General features: G+C 45.5%; 1 protein-coding gene across 2 annotated transcripts in view; it reads right to left on the bottom strand.

Annotated features, from left to right (window-relative positions):
* The window catches only part of RAI2 (retinoic acid induced 2), a 45019-nt gene extending 25772 nt beyond the window's left edge, over nt 1-19247 (bottom strand). The window contains exons 1-2 of one of the 2 annotated variants that reach the window (XM_032100746.1): nt 19129-19247; nt 5137-5262 (exon numbers count right to left, since the gene is read on the bottom strand). The gene's annotated coding sequence lies outside the window, so the exon portion shown is untranslated. The remainder of the gene's footprint in view (nt 1-5136; nt 5263-19128) is intronic. The other variant, XM_032100745.1, reaches the window with a different exon arrangement.
* Between the last annotated feature and the right edge of the window lie 812 nt (nt 19248-20059).

The following is a 20059-nucleotide window of genomic DNA, read 5'->3' as shown; positions in this document are numbered from 1 at the left end:
CTTGAAGTCATGACTCACCCTGTCTCCAGGACCACCCGCGGTCGCAGGCAGACGGGCAGACACAGGCAACAGCTCCCTGCTCCCACTGGGTGCCTGGCAAACCTCAGCAGAGTCGAACTGCCAGCTCTCTGCTCGGCATAACAAACCTCCCTGTCCTTCGGCATCGCCTCTCTCTTCTTCTGAAGCTTTGTTTTGGTAGAAAGTGGTTCACAAAGACCTTTACACAAACTCACCCAACGACAACTGCTTTATTACGTAAAATGATTCACTGGTGTTTAAAAATCCCACAAATAGGAGCCCTCACCGACTTTATGACCGACTTCCCACGAAGGCACTGAGGCCAGCAATGGCTAATGCTCCGTCTGGCATCGACTCTCTGTGAATATCTCTCAGCAATAACAACTGATAGCAGAGCTCGGAGCCTACACATCATCCTCCTGTTTGTACATAAATTCCCTTTAAAAGGATTTCAGCATCCTCACACTGCTTCTTCCCAAGCGTTCAGGCTCTTAAAGCCAAGTCAGCCAGACAGAATGGTGCCACGCAACTACAAACAATGCGGGACAATTTTTTATTACAATACACGGCACGATTCTTTGTAAAAGCACTGCCAGTAATATGCAGTGTGCAAAAATACACATTCATCATAAAGAGGTTAGATCCTAATTCCTGCAGCTTAATTTCTTCTTAAGGGCACCAGCCCATTTTTCAATTAAGGCAGAATAATATTATTAATCATAAAAAATTGCTGATGTGTAAAATTGTTTCCTTTCTGGCTAGCATTGGCTGAGAGACATCGGACGTGCTGCCTCTGAATTAGTCTGACTTCGTGGCAGTACGGAAGCTGTATCATCCTTTTTGGTGAGGATTCACGCTGCTCCCAGCCTCAGCTATGGGGAAAGGTGCAGCCCTCAGGGAATATGCAGACCCACGTCTCTACTGCATCAGGTGCAGGCTGGTAGCAAGGAGCCTATGGATATAGATTCTCATGGAAGACACAACACTGCCCACCGTGAGGCAAAACAGCTGGCATGAATGGGCAGCTCCATGCCAAGAGGGTGCTCTAATAGTCTCTGTTGCCTGAGCATTTCCAGGTCACCGTGTTTCAACACCCCCTGAAGAGAAAGAGGTTTCTGCCCCCTCCCTTAATTTTCTGTGCAGAATTTGGTATTATGGGACTCTTTGGTGAGGTCATCAGTGCTTTCTCTTTCATGTTTTTCCCCCTTTCCTCTGCTGCTGAATGGGTTTGCCTAATTCTGACCAAAATAACTGCACACGTTGCCTTCAGATGGGGCAACCAAAAGCAGAATGGAGGGAAGAGAATTTAAGGAACAACCCAAACCCTATAAAATAGTAAGCTGTGAATAACAAAACCTCTCCTTGCCATGTAGTCAGCAAGGGAGACTCCTGGATTCTGACTTGGCAGGATCCAAGAAGATGCCGCAGAGGTGTGGGCATGCCAGCAGACTGCAGAAGGACAGCAGCTCTCTGCAAAGGCACACCCTGGTACCTGGCCCCTCACCCTGCCAAACTGGGGCCTCTCAGGTCAGCCCTGGTGCGAGTGCCCCACTCCACCCAGGTCACAATGTTTCAGGTGGACAGGAGGGGACCGGCATGTGCCCTGGTCTTACTCCTGTAGCAGCCAGCCATGACCTCCAGGAGCCCTTCACGGGACACAGACAGAAGCACCCAAGTGAGGAGCAGGGCTGTTCCAGGCCCCTCTGCACTGGAAATGAACCTCTGGCAGGTTTGCTGAGGGTGATGGAGCTGGAAGGAGACAGCCTGGTTCCTGGCTCCACAAGTGCCTGACGTGTACTTCGGTGGCACAGATCCAGATGAAACGCCTTCTTTCCAGCCATGTGTCCAACCCTTTTTCCATCTAAGGGCAGTTTCCCTTCCACACATCACAAAGTCATATATCCCCTGACTTCTGTTGAGACTTTGCACCCTCCTGCTCACAGGACCTCCCAGGAGCAGCTCATGGCAGTAATCTCCTTGGCAGCTCAACTCTTTGCCCATTGCCTGGAGAACTTTCAGCATCACTCCCAACTTGCGTGCCCCTGCCATTCATCTCTTTCCTCCCCAGTCTTGTTTCTCCCCTGTTCTGGGAACTGCACGCTCCATATTTTTTTCTCTGTAGTGACCAACCTTCTCCCAGCAGCAGAATTCCCCTCCTGTTTTTCCCACACAATCAACTCCTTAACACTATTCCAGTTATCTGTAGCCTTATGTCATTAGTTTTCTGACATCACCAAATACTTTCTTATCTGTGGCTGGTATTATTTATATACATATATATATAAAAGGCCATCTTCCACCATCTTATCGACTGCTGACTGAGAATAAATCATGTAAGGAGAACAGCCCAGACTTTGGGACCACCTTGGGGAACACCCCACTCCACAGTTGTCTCTTGGCAAATACTAGCAAGAAGAGCACATTCACTCTGAAGTCTGAGGAGGCAAATCACATAAACAGAAATGGTGAGTTTCAGCCAAAAAACTCCTTTCTGACAAGAGTCACTGCTATTCATATGACTAGGCTCATTAAGATCAGTGAGAACTGGAAAAAAACTGCAGGATGGAGTCTGCGTGTGTGTGTCTCCTGGCTGAGATGTTTAGCTGCATTTTTCCTTGTGAAAAAGAAAACTAACCCTGCACCATGAAAGCAATAAACATAGTGGGATTACTGGTCAGTAACTCAAAGGATACTACTTCCAGCAGCCCTAGAGTTAGTAAGTACTCAGTGACAGTAATTTTTAAAAACAACTGAACTACCAGAGAGAGATTTCCATGCTATCTCTCCCCATACATACATAAAAATACCAGTTTGTACAAATCCAAAGTATGTGAGGTTAAAGCTAATGGGCTGGCTTTGTTGAGCATCTCAAAAATCAAATTAACTGCAATCAAATTCATGGCACAACTCAGGGTTCATTTCATTACTATCAGAAAATTCAATCTCTGAAATCTTACAATATTAAGCTAAAGCAATGATCTTTCTGTTAAAGTTCTCTCTTTTTTCATTTCAAGGTGAAAAAAAGCTGGCATGCCTGGGGAAGGTGAGGGTGATGATTCCCAACAGATACTACTGAAAGCTTGGCAAACATCTAATCAATTACTCTTATATAAAGGAAAGGAAAAAAACCCCAAACATCCTTTCAAACACACACTCAAAGACATTTTGCATTATAAATTCTACCTCTTGCCTCTATTTCTACATCATGCCTTTTCTTGCAAAGATTGAGTATATACACAAATGCATATATAGGCACATACACACATGCATAGGTAGGCATATATATATTTAAATTCAAAATACAAATCCATTAGGGAGGTACTTAAATCTGCTCATCGCTGCAGTAACTAATCATATCTGTGTGCTGTACTGTAGGTGGGAAAGTCAGAAGTTCATTGCATTAAATTCAGGCAGTTTCCTTTTTTTTAATGAAGCTGCCTTTTTGGTTTATTTCACAATAAGCACTCTTTAACCTTACTGCAAGACCTATCTGTAGAATACTCACTGCAATTTCAGACTCCTTTTTTATCCCTCCTCTTCAAGGTTTCCAACTAGGTTTCTCTGCAGGAGTCAAGTGCAGTTTTAATAAGGCAGATGAGGCAGGGCTTCTCAACTGCTTTTGATAGAGGTGAGGTGGCCAGCTCTTTATTGACTTTTTGCAGTACTGCAGCTACAGACCGTACAGACAATTTTGTTTTATGAGCATGTAGCAGGCAGGAAATGGGCCTGGAAATTTCCAGCCAGCAGTGTTTGTTGCACTGCTTAAAAAGCTGCACAATGTGCATATAAAGGAAACTAAGGAGAGCCTTTTTCGTTGTTGTTGTTGTTGCTAAACCATCAGGCTGCAGTTGCTACACATACCTAGGAAAGCCTGCTCAGGAGCCATTTTAAGAATTAATACGTCTCAGGAAAAGGAAAGAAAACAACACTGGTTATTTTGTGCATATTAGAGAGTGCTGCATATCAAAGATCCTTTTATAAACACTTAGAAAAATCACATGGGAGGTAACAAGCCACTGAATTATTTTACTGTCCTTTTCTTGTGCAGGCAGCCACAGCACATCCACACTGTATAGTGCACAGCTGCACTGACATACACACATCCTCACAAGGGGATGTGGAAAAAAGGAAGCAATCACGGGCTGGTATCATGTACTATTAAGGTTTTATTGATACCAGCATGGAGCAACTGCATCACTAATTAATGGATGCACACAAGCTACACACATCCTTCCAATCAAGTGGCAATAAACCCAGGTAGCTTTCTTCACCCTTATACATATATTACTTGAGCTGTTTACCTCGCTCCTTGTTTTTCTGGACTGCACATTGCCCTCTTCCCCCACCATCCCACATCTACACCAGCAAACACATCCTTGAATTCTGCTCTGACACTGGGGAGATGAACATCCATGGCCCTGTTCATGAGCTTCCCACACGGTGCCACTCTGGTTGTAACAGCAGACCTGGTTTGTAACAGCAGACAGGGTCCAAACTAGGCAGACAGGAGGTTTGGAACCCTCCCGCAGAGATGTCTCCACATATGCTGACACAAAAATAACCATTAAAATCAGGTTTGACATCTCTCTGTGCCTCTTTTACTCCCTGCCCAAGAAGAACAACATCCTCTTGCCCCAGGGGAGCACAGTGATGGTGAGCGGATCAAAGACAGCAAGAAGGTTTGGACACTTTGGTGATGGCAGCCTTAAAAAAGCTACAACAGACTTTATTCCCTACAAGAATGTACCCACACAGGGCTGCACACCCCAGCTTGCGCTCGGCTGCAGCAGCAGCAGCTGCAGACCCACCCCCATCAAGGACCGGCTGAGGGAACCAGGTCCCACCTCCTGCCGAAGCACTGCACCTGAGCATCCAGCACTGCTGCATGGTACTCAGCACGATTTCACATCTTTCAGCTAATTGCAAAGCTCTTGGGGATTCTGGAAATAAAGCTATACACACGCAGGCGTTCAAAAACCTTACAGCTACAATGTTCCTATCAGAGGATATACCCTTACTGCCTGCAAGACTTAACTATATGCTTAAATTCTACTGACTTCAGGGGGACATAAGGATTTGTTTAACTTTCACTATACCAGCCATTTGTTTTACAGTTACCTGGATAGTATGTCTTGCCTTTTCATGTACAGCACTGAGCTCCTTGCACAGTAGGGTATTACTTCTTACACATAAATGGAAGAGCAGGTACAAATTGAGGCAGAGGCTGCATTTTTATCTAGCCACCTGCAAAACATGGACAATGATGGGCAGATGATATTGCTGCACATTGCAATGCTATCTGAGTGATAATAAATTTTCACCTGTGACATAAGCATCAGTGGACAGCTACAACATAGTCCTTAAAGAAGAGTAAGGAAAAGACAATACCCTTAGCACAGAACATTTCCATACTGTGTTCCGCATTTTATTTTTAAAAATGCAGCTACAGGGAACAGACATCCCGTGAAATAACAGATGTTAGACTCTCACCACACATACATAGCTATAATTCAGGTGACCTTGCTGAATTAGAAAGCTAAACACAAGATAAATGTCCACTTTGTCTCCTCAATGCCTGTCTTGAGCAGGGAAGGGTTGTGCTGGTGTTGTGTGTGCTTCCTCCCAGTTCCCCATCTGCAGTTCCCTAAAGTGTGTTCTTACAGCACTTCAGCTTGTTTTTCCAAATCAGATGCTGCTGACATCGTGAATCTTATGAATTTTCTTTGCTTACAGGGATTAGACACTGCTTCACTTTAACCCCCCAAGTTGGCAGAAGCTGGAGACTGGCCTGGATCTGCTGCTCTGAGTTTGTGCTCAGGGTCTACCCCCAGTAGGCAAGAGATGATCAGGGCTTCTGGAGAGTCATATGCAATACATTGATTTAATCAAAATTACATGCCAGTCTCACTCTTTAAAGCAAAACTCAAACAGTCAAAGAATTAATGATTTCTTTAATTCTTAAGATCTTAAGATATTTTTTTTAATTCTTAAGATCTTAAGATCTGTATGTGTTCAAAATACTTTAAGAGAAAAAACAGACTGGCATTGTCTTTCGGTCTTTTGCTGGTGGCAAAGCAGATTATTCCTATCATGTTCTGCAGGGGTGCTGTCAAACGCTGTTTCAGGCTATGGGCCAAAACCTACCCCCAGCCCATGTGCTCAGTTCCCACTGGCATCAATGATATCTCCACCACGGACTGACAGTAGTAAATGGGCAGAGATGTGCTGGCTGCTCAAATGGCACGATCTATGTGCTGAATAATTCATTTTAGACTGTTGTACAGATGTCAAAATGTTATTGCTGATTTCTAGCCAGCAGAATGGGCGTTTCTTCTCCTGATATGAGTGTGTCGCTGCCTGTAATGCCAGAAAAGATTTGGGGGATGTCTCAGCAAAGCCCATACATGGCATGCCTGTGAACATACAATTAAAACGATCATTTTAGGCCACCTTTCAGTCTCCTTATTAGGATTCTCCTGTGGATGCACTCACCCATTGCCTTGAAAGAAGTTTCAGAAAAGCAGCTCAAAACATAGCATGGTTACATAGGTTTGAGTGTAGTCTCCAACAATCACTTCAGCCCTTTGGATTTTTGCTAAAGTCCCATGGAAAAAGTCTAAGTACAAACAACTTAAGAGTCACAGATGAGTTTGGATAACAAAATAAATCCAAACAAACAAAAAAAACCCCCTTCCTCCCCGTAAATGGGAATAAATAGATACGTCCTACAGAGTTTGTCAGCCTGGCTGTGGAGAGAACTCTATGGTACAAGTCAAAGATCCTCCTCCCCTCCAAAATCAAGGAAGAGAAAAGGAGTTTTTCTATGTTTCTCCTTTCACTAAGCCAGGAACAGCCAATACGGTCTGCTCTGAGATTGTCCAGGTGCTGGCTTCCCCAGCCAGGCAACCAGGTGGGCTCCAGCTGCTGATGGACAGCAGCCACCTCCAGAGTGGGGTGGAAGTCCTGTGTGCAGGTAGGCTGGGGTGGCTGGGGGTGATGGGACAAGTGGAAGAAAAATGGGAAAGATCCAAGAAAGTCACAGGTTTTGAACTGAGATCAGAGACCAGGGATCTCTGACACAAACCAAACAAGCAAATGCACCCCATGCCAGCCCAGGAGTGTCAGATGTGTCAGCTAAAAAGTGTGATTTTCCATGCTCGTAGATGGGCTTTTTCTTGTCTGCAGGTCTGTGTGGAAACAGACCTAGGCTTAATGAGGTCTAATTTGTTTTAAATCCATAGGTTTCTTTTTAATAATTAACAATCCCCATCACTCAGCAAAGTCATTCCTTACCCCTGACTACTTGCTATTAGGAATGAAATTTACTGTGAAATACTGTTAAAAGGTGGAAAGCAAGTGACATAATTCAAGTTTTAATTAAAAAAAATATATATCACACAAAGCCGGAGCCATCAAAGGAATCATAACCGAATAAGCCAAAAAAACCCCCACCCCAACCCAGTGCCTACTCTTCCCAATTACCCACTTTACTCTTTTCATGCTATTTTAATTCTTCTAATTGACTTCTCTTACTGGATGCCCTATGCTTAGACCATACCTCAGTTTTTCACTCTGTGATTCCAGGAACTAGAGAACGTGTCGGCATCATTACCATGAGCATTACACACCCTCACACACAAGGGTCCAGGAACTACAATTAACACATTAAGAAATAATAACTGCCAAGGGAGCAACGGAAGATAAACAGCATGGAGCTGATGTAGCAAGAATTCTACTTGGGAAAGGGCTGTCTCTTGGGTAACGGGCAAGGGAGAGGAACTGAAGCACTGTGCAGAGCTGCCCATTTACCAGAGAAAACCCCAAAACCAGTTGAGCTGTCCACACATTAATTGCTTGAAATTTAATTTCACTTAAAGTATTGCTGGCTTTAAACTAGATCTCGAAGGAATCTGAAGGCTCCTGTTCTCAATGAAATAACAATCATGTCTAAACTGGTGGATGTTTCTTCGTATTTGAAAGCCTGCCCTGAATTGCTGTGGGTTTGTCATTATCTTGTTCTCCTTTTTCAGTAGAAACAAGAAATACTTATTTCTTTTACACACACATTAAGATATATTTATTAAAAAATAATAAAAATACCTTTCTCCTGCTTGTCGATATCTATTTTTATGATTGCCTGGGATTTTTTTTTGTTTGGCTAGTTTGTTTGGGGTTTTTTAAAAAATATATTTAAATAATTGATTTATTTTCCCAATTTTCCCAAGGACTTTTAAGGAAAAAAAATTTAGATTCCAGAGTCTTTTATTTAAAGCTTCCAGTCTGAGAATGTTTTGTGTGAGTAGTCCTGCAGAAGCTGCATAACAAAAACCTGGAAGAGCATGCCAACCATTTGGATACCTATCTGTCCTCACCACTATAACCAACAGAAATCATGGAGCATGCTGCTCCTTTGGGCATCAGTCTTGCTTTAGCAGACCAGCCAAAGGCCTTAATACTTTTCACTGAGATTAGAAGCCGAAGGAACACGATGGCACAGGCAAGGTTCATGAAATGCTTTATCTCGTGTCTCTCCCACCTTGGGGGCTGCACAGTCACAGAAAACCCAACAAAAATATTGCCATTAAAATAAAGCCTTTCCTACATTCACTCAAATTCCTGTGCAGGAAAAAGGAGGCAGAAGAGGCACAGACACAGAGGGCAGGATTAGCAGCCTTGCTCAAACCCACCTTTTGGGAGAGAAGGGCACGTCCCTCCCAGTGGGGGCTGCCTGTGACCCATGTGGTGCTCAGGCACCGGGTTTCTGAGACAGTGTGATCCCCCCCGCTGCCCCCACGCACGGCTCATCAGTCAACTCAGACATTTCAGCAAATCACATGGCACTTTGTAAAAACATAATTGTTTTTATTTTCCAATTTTCCATGTTTTGTGTAGAGTGCTGCTGTGTTCAAGTGAAGTGAATAAAAGCATAAACAGCAAGCACCATCTGGAGAACATTCTTCCAGCATGCTGAGAAATAGCAGCCGCCTGTGCGCTACCTGCTATAAATAAATGTCATTAAAAAATGTCCAAAAAATTGTTTGTTCCTGTTTGATGGAACTGTAGCCAGTTAAAATTTTCCTTAATCCTGTCTTTAGGTACCCACCACCTTCACAGAAAAAAAAAAAAAGAGATGTAGATATTTGTCTCTCTTTCCTTTGTTAATATGGATATTACTAACAGAGTAGCAACCCTACACGTTATTCTAATAACAGCAACAGAGGTTGCAACTTAAGCGTAACACATTAACAAAGCACTGAAAATCCAAATGCTTTTTAAATTGTACCAGGTTCACAATAGGGAGATATCTCTCAGCCTGCTAGCAAGAGAACAAGCAAAATTATTCATTCTCCAAACTGATAGTGTATCAGTTTGGAGGGGAAAAAAAAATACCAGAAAGTCCATAATTTATTTTCAGTCTACACAAAGCCACATCTCCCTCTCTGCTGACAAAATACAGACCAAGCTGGCTGTGGGGTTGTGATGAGGCTCTGTGAAGGGTCAGAGTTTGCTGTGTTTGTTTAATCACTGCAATTAGAGCTATGCAAATAATGAAATTGTTTGCTATAGTGGCAAGGCTGGGAGAAAAAAATTAAAAATAAATATTTGGGTTGAGTGATTTAAAAACAATTTTGGTAAAATGAAAAAATAAAACTGTCTAGCTTGTTCTACTCAGATTCAACTTAGAATCCATTCAGTTTGAAATGAAAAATAAATTTTCACACTGGAACAAAGCATATGAGCAATTGTCATTTTTTCCTTTTGTTTTGTTTGTCAGACAAACATTTTCAGCACCCAGGAAGGGATGCTTAGGTGAGCTTGGTGCTTCTTGGGGAGGGAGGAGAACTGACCATCCCTTATCCCAGCCTCAGACATATATTGTGCTGTTGTGCTGGGGCTGAGTGCTGCATCTTTATTCCCTTGAGGAAGCTTCTGCGAGCCCTTCTCTTCCCCCATGCTCTGCTCTGGGCAGCCCCCTGCCTGGGGAGCCCAAGGGTGGCAGGTAGATGTGGCTGTGGAACAGCAGCACTGCCTTTTCTTGATTACACATGGCTCAGCCACAGCTGGCACTGGGTGGCTCTTCCCAGAGTGACACAGCCCTCATGGCCCACATGAGGTTGGGGTGCGCTTTGGGGTACAGCATGGGGCTGAGTATCTGGAGACAGACACAGGACGCGGTCTGAAGCCTCCCTGATGAGCCACTAGCCATCAGCAGGAAGGATTTGACAAAATTTTGGTGGTTTTCTCCCTTGTTTTAAACCCCTCTTGTACTAGGAGATGTCACGGAGTGAGAGGAGCGAATCTGTCTTGTTCAACAGCATCCACAAAAACAGGCTGGGTCCCTTGCCTGAGAGAGTGGCTGACATTCCTGACGCACAGGGCACATCACCAGCATAGCCACCCATCATCACTTAAGGGCAAGAGTGGAAATTAAATGATGGACATAAATCAGATCCGGCCCTTCCCTTGAACTATACTGCTTTGTCCAAACCCAAAGTGTTTGTACATTGGTGTGGTCACAGAGCAGCTCTGCTAAAGCCTTGCTTTTGGCTGGGACTGGCCACCACTCCCACTGGAAGCAAAGGCATAATTCCCACCATATTTTATTCTCTGCTTTCATTGGGACTCAATGTGCAAGGAACTGCATGAATAGGGATAAGGGTCCAGTCCCTTCCCTGATGAAATCATCATCTCAAACATAGCAAGGGGCAGGAAATGATAACGTGGTTACAGTTCTCATTAGCCATGTTTTCCTAATATTTATATTTTAGCTACTTTTATTTACAGAGTCCACTCACACTAGTTAAATTATATACTTTGGAAAAGAACACAAAGGCTGTATGGAAGTGAGCACACTGGACTACTGATTTTGTTAGGATAATAATGATGATTATCATGATTAATCAGCCTTGATGAATAAGATTTTGCCAGACCAGGTGTGGAGGGAAGGCAGGTGGTGGGAACATGGCTGTCTGTCCATGCATGAACACATGCATGCATGAGTATGGGGGGGGAGGGCTGCTCTTTGTTTTGTTTTTGCCTTTGGTCAAATTCAAACAATGTGCAGTAACAAGAAGTAAATGTCATTTTCCTCCCATCCATCTTAATTTGGCATCCATTTTAAAGCTTACCTTTGACCTTTTAAAATTTAATACACTTAAGCAGATATAAAAACACAAAGCTCCTGGAAAAATTAATCACAGCCATATCACGATGCTAGTCTAAAAATGTAACATCAGCTGTTTTCCTCTTTAGAGAAACATTTGTCCAATGCAGCAGCAGTAACTATGCTACAATTACCTATTATTTCCTTTTCAAACAAATAACCACATTAAATGCTATAGCAAAACCCTTTCAGCATAACCAGCACAACCTACTATGAATCTGTTTTGTTGAGTAACTGCCTAAAATGACAGAAAGGGTCCTGAAAAGGACCTTGAGAAGTCTCCTAACCCATCCCTCTGCCCCAGGCAGGGCCAGCTATATCTAAACCATTCTTGACAGGAAACCTTATTTAGATTTCCTTAAAGTAGCAGCCTTAAATAGAACTGGTAAAAATTGCACAAATCCAAAAATATAATATATATATATGTGTGTGAAAAAAAATTATATATGTGCATTATGTATACAAATAAGAAAATACAAAGAGACAACCCTGATCTAAATGGTAAGTATCCCTCTGCTGACCACTTCATACCCTCTAACCAAAGAGTTCAAAACAGGAAACTAATAAAAACACCTCCTTTTTAAAAATAAAAGGCTGCTCGATTGAGAACCCCACCTCCTTGGAAATGCAGGGGCACCTCTTCTCAAGAAAATCAGAATCATCAGGTCCCAAAATATTTGGGTCTTTATGCTTCGGGGCAAAGAGCTCCTCAGTTTCCCCAAAAACCAAATACAAACTAAGAGAGTTGACCAGCCTTTGCAGTCACCAAAGTGAATCTAAGATGTCTGTAGCCTGTTTGTGATCAAGGGCACCCACCTTGTCTCCCAACAACCATTTCTGGTGGGAGGCTGTGCTAGGTCCCTCCCGGACAGTCACTGCACAGCTCCGGGGTTACATGCTATGAACATGGGCATCCACGGTACACTGCCTTATGCTGCTTCCACTTTCCTGTCTATAGCACTCATGGCATCCAGTGCTATCCCCATCAATTTAATACCCCCCTTCAGGATAGAGAAAGCTGTGGTGACAGCCAAAATGCATCCTAAAAGAGAAGTGATGATTTCATAGCTAAACACAGCTGTTACCCGAGCATCCGAAAAAAATCAGTTAAGAACTTAAACATCAAATCCAAACCAAAGGCAGATGCATGCCCTTGGTGAGCCGGAAAGTAGATTCCTTGCATCTGTTTTCTTCCACCTACCAACATTACTTTGGTTGTAGCACAACTGGAGTCTGGTCAAGCAGTTTTCTGCAAAATGAACACAAGCTTAGGCACAAGGGTGTGGGGAGATGTGAGATACTGAGCTTGGCACCACCAGGCCCATGAGAGAACGACACCCTTTCATGTATCCTGCACACACAATGCAACAGAGTTCCAGTGCAGAGCCAAGCTTCTTCTGTCACAGAAGCCTTGTGAAGCCACCCTAACCATACATGGCTTCTCCAGATGTGAAAAGGCAGGACGTAACTCCATCCATCCCCCAGGGACCAGAGATGTATTAAAAGCATGTCACACTAGAACAGAAAGGCTCTTCTGTGTACTCCTTCTTCCAGGATCTGCTTATATGTTCCTACTTCCTTCTGACCTCCGCTCAGCATCCCACAGCCTGCAGAGCAAGCTTTGGCTATGTCCAAAGTCCTCTTCCCCCACCTTTCTGCAGGGCAAACCTCCTGGCTGAGAGCTGCCTCTGATCTCCAGTCCCATCACCAAGGCTGGAGATGAAGGCATCTATTATTCAGACAGTGATGCCTGACTTCTTGGTTAAGAAAATCCTGATTAAAAAACAATGTGTTGCCCTTCCTGTTTGCTTTGCAGTGGCCTTGTGTAGATCCAGCTCTACAGCAAGTGATCCATCATCAACAACCAGAAAGATGTGTATCATGCAAAATACACAAAAATACTTCACATTTCACTTTATTTTCTGTGTCTTCCATTCTCACTGCCCATCTATTTCAATGCTCCTCACTATCTTTTTTTAAACCTAAATATTACAGATATATATGGAACACCTTATAGTTTTCTTTTAACCAAGGACCATTTTGTGCAGTATTGTCACATAAGCTTCAAAGACAATCAAATTTAAAAGAAAATAAACACAATGAAGACACATTTCTCACTTTGTCACGCCTGACCTTTTGTTTCTTGATTTTTTTGCTTACATGAAACAGAATGTACATGTGCTGTTGTCACACCCTTTGTGATCAGTTTATTCATCTTATTCTGATAATCACAGACTAGAACTTCAGTAACACTCCTCTAGTTAATTAGTTTATTCACTAGGCACAGATGAATAACTGATGAGCTACAAAAAGTTGCTATTGTCTGAGTCAGTCACCAAGTAACTAACTTGGCCATTCAGGCAGGGAGAAGTTTTCCTCTCTGAAAGGTGACAAGTAGCTATGTAATGACTGCTATTATTTTCTCAATAAATTCAGAGAAAATAGGACATTGCAGCTAGAAAAACACAGAAAGAGAAATTAGCAGCTACTGTCATTAAGGATTCAGAGACTAAAAAAGAACAGTTGGTGCAATGCAGCTGGAGAGGCTTTTCGGAGTAAAGTGATTATTCTCTGGCCATTAACAAATTATTTTTTCCTGGAATGAAAGACCTGCACTCTTCCAAATAACCTGGCTTTGTTATGAGGAGCACACTGACTGCCAGGGCACGAGAGAACCATTGCCCTCTTGGCCCTCCTGGTGGCCACTACACTTCCACCTCTTTGTTTCCATGCCACAGGGAAAGTGCAGAATAATTAAAAGGTTGAAGCACATGCAGACATTGGAAGAGAGACTGGTTTTCAAAATTAGCCTGACCAAATGAATTTGGAGCTGCACCCAGAATGTTCAAGGACCTGCCCGCAGCAGCCACACTGAAGGTTAGTGAGTGAGGCGTCACAGCAAACTTCCCTTACCTCTCTTGAAAATCAGAGCTCATCCCCAACCATCGAAAGATAACATGATGATAAGACACTTATGCACACATTCAGTCAGGCCTGGGGCTTGTTCTGATATCTCTGTGCCTGCCATGGGGGAGGTGGGGGGACTCCAAACCCACACCCAGCTTGTTCTCCAAGTCAATGGCAGTTGCCTTCCTTCTGCTACAGCGGCTGCTCTCTGATCACTCTAAAGCGGGTGGGAGCAATGCAGGGACCTGGAAGCTACTAAGCTGAAGGACACCTTTTTTCTGAAGAGGGTGAAGGAAACAGGAGACCTCCCCCAGGCTCTTTGTTTAATTCTTGAGAACATTTAGCTGTCTGATGTCTTAAATAAGCATTTCCGAACAACTACATGCACAAATTGACATCAGTGATGAGTGGTGTCCCTCAGAGGTCCATACTGGGACTGGTATCCTTTAATATCTTCATCAATGATACAAACAGTGGGATCAAGGGCACTTCACTCTTTGAGACCCCACCTGGAATACTGCATCCAGCTCTGTGGTCTTCAACACAGGAAAGACACGGACTTGTTGAAGCAGGTCGAGAGGAGGGCCATGAAGATGATCAGAGGGTTGGAGCACTTCTCCTGGCGAGGACAGGCTGAGAGAGCTGGGGCTGCTCATCCTCGAGAAGAGAAGGCTCCAGGAAAACCTTACAGCATCTTCCAATACCTAATGAGGACCAACAGGACACACAGGGACAGACTACAGGGACAGATGTTTGAGCAGGGCCATAGCAATAGGACAAGGGGTAATGGTTTTAAACTAGGGTCAATTTAGATTGGACATAAAGAAGAATTTTTTTTACTGGGAGCATGGGGAGACACTGCAACAGGTTGCCCAGAGAGGTGGCAAATGTCCCATCCCTGGAAACATTCCAGGTCAGGTTGGACAGGGCTCTGAGCAACCTGATCTAGTTGAAGATGCCCCTGCTTACTGCAGGGGGGTTGGACTAGATGACCTGTAAGGTCCCATCTAACCCAACTATTCTATGATTCTATTAACTAGGAAATATAAAAGGATGCTGGAAACAGGTCCTGCTCAGAGGGATCCAGTCGCTCACAGACAAAGCCAGCAACTGAGTCTGGAGCTGCAGCTGCCACAAGGGTCCCCAGGACACCCAGCCATCCACAGAACTGGCAAAATCTTACAGATGTGACCCTGTAAACTCACCTCACCCATGTTACAGCACTGCTCTGTACACTAAAGGACAGCATGGACTGATCTGGGTGGGGGTGGGAAAAAAGGAAAGCCAGAACTACTAACAAGCAACATTAAATCACCCAGCTCCTCCACAGAGTGGCCTGTTTACAGAGTAGCTCAGTGCCCTGGGAGGGATGGGCAGTATTGCAAACCCAGGAAAGGAAATTCCCTTGGAGAACTGAGACAGGCTAACAAAGATCCCCACAGCCTAGGATACAGCCAACTCCTTTTTGAAATCTAGAGCCTGCTGGGAGGATTTAGGCCTACACCTTTGAACATAAGATACGGAAAACTTTTTCATCCTGAAAACAGTCTGTGAAACTCAAGCAAAGCTGAGAAGTGTTTCACTGTATCGTTATTCTGTAGATGCTGTTTCTGGAGGCAGGACCCAGCATAGCCTGATCTCAAAGCCATCTGTGGCTAGCACCACACATAACCAACCATCTCCTTCCTCTCAAAATAAAATAAAATAAAAGCAAGTACCCCCATAAATCATTCATCCATCCCAGTTTCATAACAAGAATATTTGTCATCTCCCATTTTACATCCCTTTCTCTGGCTGCTTATTCTACAAAGCCACCATTTCAGCAGCCTGTGCATACAGACCAGCAAGCACACAGCACCACAACAGCTCCCACATCCGTATCCTCCTGCCTGCAGAGAGGATGGCCACCTCTCTTCCACAAACCGTCACCTGCACTGCCATAGATTTTTCAGGGTATTTTTTAAAATATTTTTTTTTATCAGTAGCTCTGGGGCACCCATCAGAGGAACTCAGCTACTGTAATAATCATGTGATTTATGTAAAAGTAATTGGGGTTAAACTATCTGCCACATCAAAATCTTCACATTTGGCCCCATCTTTAGGACCTAGAAACATCTGAAATAAATAAAGCCATGTGTCATTTAACAGGGTCTGGGCTTAATTAGGATCATTCTGGATTTTATGGGAGAAGCCTTGTCCTGCCAGCTTTACATAGCTAGTCTATCACTTGCAAGGTTATCTGCTTTTTTTCTTCCTTTAGTACCTACATCAAAATATTTTTCCACACAGCTTTTCTTTTTCTTTTTTTTTTTCATCCTCCAACCAGCCGGATGACAACCACTCCTTATCTTTGGCTGTCTTCCATGCTAAAATAAGAATGCCGTTGTTACACTGAGGGAGCTGCACCCTTCCACCTCCGTTCCCTCCCGACCAGCATGCAGCTGCCTCGGCAGGAATGCCTGAGGTTCTGGTCATTTTTCTGTGATGTTGTTGCAATTTACCCTTTAGCTACAATTTGTATTTCTAAATCACACCAGGCCTCTCGTGCTACGGGTATTGTAGCCTCAAGTGACAGTCTCTGTCCTGAAGAGCTGGTGATCCTCAGCCCATCTCCACTACCACTGCTTCCCTGGCTTGATGTAGGCTTGCCAACACGAGGGCGAGCACACAGCCAAGCACAGCTCGAATGATGTCGGGCGACTTGATTAGCAGCAGAGAATGACTGGATTAGAAGAGGGGTAGGATTAGAGATTGATGAGGCTGCTACATCTGTATGATTGGCTCCAGCAGCAGTATTTGAATGTCAAACTGTATCCCCTTGGAGCACAGAGGTACCACCTACATTGGGCTTCAGACTGCACAAGGCAGCTGTGGGAAAGCAAGGGGTTTGAGTTGGGGTCTAAACTGACAACCCTGTACAGATGAGACCTTGGCAGGGCAGGCAGAGATGAGGAGAGAGAGAAACATGAAATTATTTGCCCACAGCTACACTGGCAGTTTGTGTCAGAGGCAGAAACAGGAGCCAGATTTTTAAAAAAAAAATTAGTTCCTCATGCAGGAGATGAGCCAGACGCCTTTGTTACATCTAAATGCATTTTTTCCCCTGTAATTCATACTGCTGCAGGCTCTGCACAGTGAACTCAAACATCCTGAAGTTGTGGGGTGCTCAGTGTGACCTGCTCATTGCACATGCCATGCCCGCTACAAGACCAGCTCCATCCTCCAGCCCATGCCTACAATGCAATCAGCGCACGTTGCAAAAGCTTATCACTTGTTTTTTTTTGGTAGGAAGTGATCAGGACCCTGCAAAACCCATCACTGAGGTGACTTCCAGTCTGCCAGATAGCTCTGGCTACTGGATAGCCTCCAGAATTTAATGTATACACAGGAACTCAGCATCACTCTCCAGTCAACTCAGTTATCTCCTCTTCAAATTTGTCTTCAATCATCTCTGAAGGTGAAAGAGACTTCAGCTTCTCCCTACTGGAGATCCTCACAGAAATACTATAAAGTTCATCAGAGATGCCAAGGACAAAATAGTGAGGATGCATTAATTGATCAGGCTGCTCTAGCAGAGTGGTGCAGGAAATCACACCGGCTATCAGTAGCCCCCTCTGCTAGTTACTGTAGTTACATGTGTTTAACTGGGGCCACTCACAAAGTCATGAAATGGAAGAAAAGGCTTTTCCAAATTTACATATTAAAAAAACAGAGGTGTGCTGATTTCTGTCCTATGGAGTGTTTCAGGCATAACATTAGTAATCAGTAGCGTATTTGCAAGGAATTCTTTACTTTGAATGCTAAGCCGATTTGTTAATGATAAATGACATGGAAGGTTACTCAGAAAAAAGAAGAACATTTCCTCATCAAGTTTAAATGGAAAATACCTGAAGAATTAATGGGCAACCAGATACTCTTCCCTCTTTAACAATACATCCCCATTAGACAATATATATACTTTGAACCCCGCATTTAAATAATTTTTAAAAAAATACTTCTGATGGAGAACGGCACGCAAGAAAACTACCATCAACAACGGTAAATAAACCAAAGCCGAACCAATCTCTCAAAAAAGAGGTGTGTGTGGGGTGAAATGAGAGAATGAGAATAACTGCCCTGCAACTCCCGCCCAGGGCGCTTGCACCCTGCCGCATCTACCCGGAGGGATGCAGAACTTCTGGAACGCGACACTTCACCCTGGCACCCACCGCCACGTACGCCCGGAGCGCTGCGACGCCGGCGCAGATGACCCACACCCCGCGACAGCCTCGTCCAGAAAAAGCCATTAAGGGAGACGCAGGTGACAGTCCATCCGCCTGGCAGACTTCGCCAGGAAGCCGGGCGACAGCGGGAGGAATTTCTGCCCCAACTTCGAAAGGGTAAATTCTCCTCCCGCTTCTCGCCTGTGCCCGGCTACGCGAGGGATCCCAAATCATCCCATTACCGCCCATCTTGAAATCCATCCTACATTTTTTTAATCTCCTTCCCCCAGAGCACGGACCGGGCGCTAAACGCCGCCGTGCCCCTGCCGTGTGTGTTTTGTCGCCCGTGGGGCAGGAGCCAGGAGCCGCGGGGGACGATGCCGAGCCGCGGCACGCGCCGCTCCTCCCCGCGCACCCACGGCCGTGATTTTGGAGAAGTTGCGCAGGCAGGAGGAGGAGGAGGAGGAGGAGGAAGGGCGGGGGTGGGGTGGGTGGCTCTGCCCGTGCGGTCACGGTCTCTCCTCGTCCCTCTCCCCGCCGCGGTCCTTCCGCGCCCCCCCACCGCCGCAGCTCCACTGCCGGGACAACCCGCACAAAGCCGCCGCCGCCACCACCGGGATCTCGCTGCGCCCGCTCGGCGCCACCAGAAACAATAGTCACGGGCCGAAGCGGGGACCGCGGGGCCGCCGCCCTCCCCACGGTACCGCAGCGCCCGGCCGCTGGTGGGAAGAAGGCTGAGGGGGGGTGAGATTCCCGCAAAACGCCGCCGCCCCGGCCAACCTGTCACCGCTCCGCCCGCCCTGGGCTGTCGGTGCGCAGCCGCTCCGCGGCACCTACCTCCGGTGGAGGGTGCGGCAGCCCCTAGCTGGGCTCCATGGGGCCGCAGCCGCCGCCCGCTCTGTCAAGCGCGGCCGCCGCCGCCGGGGACGCGCCGCCCTGCCCTGCCCGGTACCGCGTCCCGCTCCCCCCGCGCCGGGCGGGCCGGGGCGGGCCGGGGCGGGGCGAGCTCCGGGGGCGGGGCCCGCCCAACCTGCACCACGCCCGCCAGCGCCGCCCCCCGCGCCCGACAGGGATGCGTGCGATAGGGAGCAGCGGGCGTCCCGCGGAGCCACGCCAGGAGCAGCCCGGACGCCCGGGAGGATGCTGCAGCAGGCAGCGTCATCCTTCTCCATAAATCTAGTGAAATTTTTGCTCCCTGCTTGCTTGAAGTTTTGACCTTGTCTCCTCTGCGTCTATCTCGGATTCTGGCTTCCTGTTTTTCTTTATTCCCCCTCCAGCTCTTTCCCCTTTTTAATTACTCCCCTTGCCCTCCCCCCCGTCCGCCCCCCGTCCGCTCCCCGTCTTTTCCATCCTCGGTTTCCCTTGTCCCCCTTTTCCCATCAGACTGAATGTCCCAAGCCCCTTGACCTCAGACTCTGGGCTTTAAAACGGTTTTGTTAAGGGCAAAAGCGTTTTTTGTAGGTTTCATATCGCTATTAAGTGTCGCCAGCAGCTTATTGGAAGGTGTGGTGCATTAAACTAAATCCATGGCTAGTATTACATAATATGCCCTCAAATGTACATAAAAGATGATTGTAATTCCATCTGGATTTCTGTTGATATTAGCAAACCACTCAAGATTTCCTCTTGCGGTTTAATAGGATTTTCAAAACCTTTGACTGGTGCTGGATCAAACAGATTGTGATTTAAGAAAGAGTAAAGCACACACACTCACGACATCGTAGGAATTAGTGAAAGAAGAAAAAAAAACTTAGTAGGTCATCTGTCT

This window comes from Corvus moneduloides, chromosome 2 (assembly GCF_009650955.1).
Source record: "Corvus moneduloides isolate bCorMon1 chromosome 2, bCorMon1.pri, whole genome shotgun sequence".
NCBI classification, from domain to species: Eukaryota; Metazoa; Chordata; class Aves; order Passeriformes; family Corvidae; genus Corvus; species Corvus moneduloides.
Note: the sequence above shows the minus strand (reverse complement) of the source record. Positions and strands in the feature narration are given on the sequence as shown.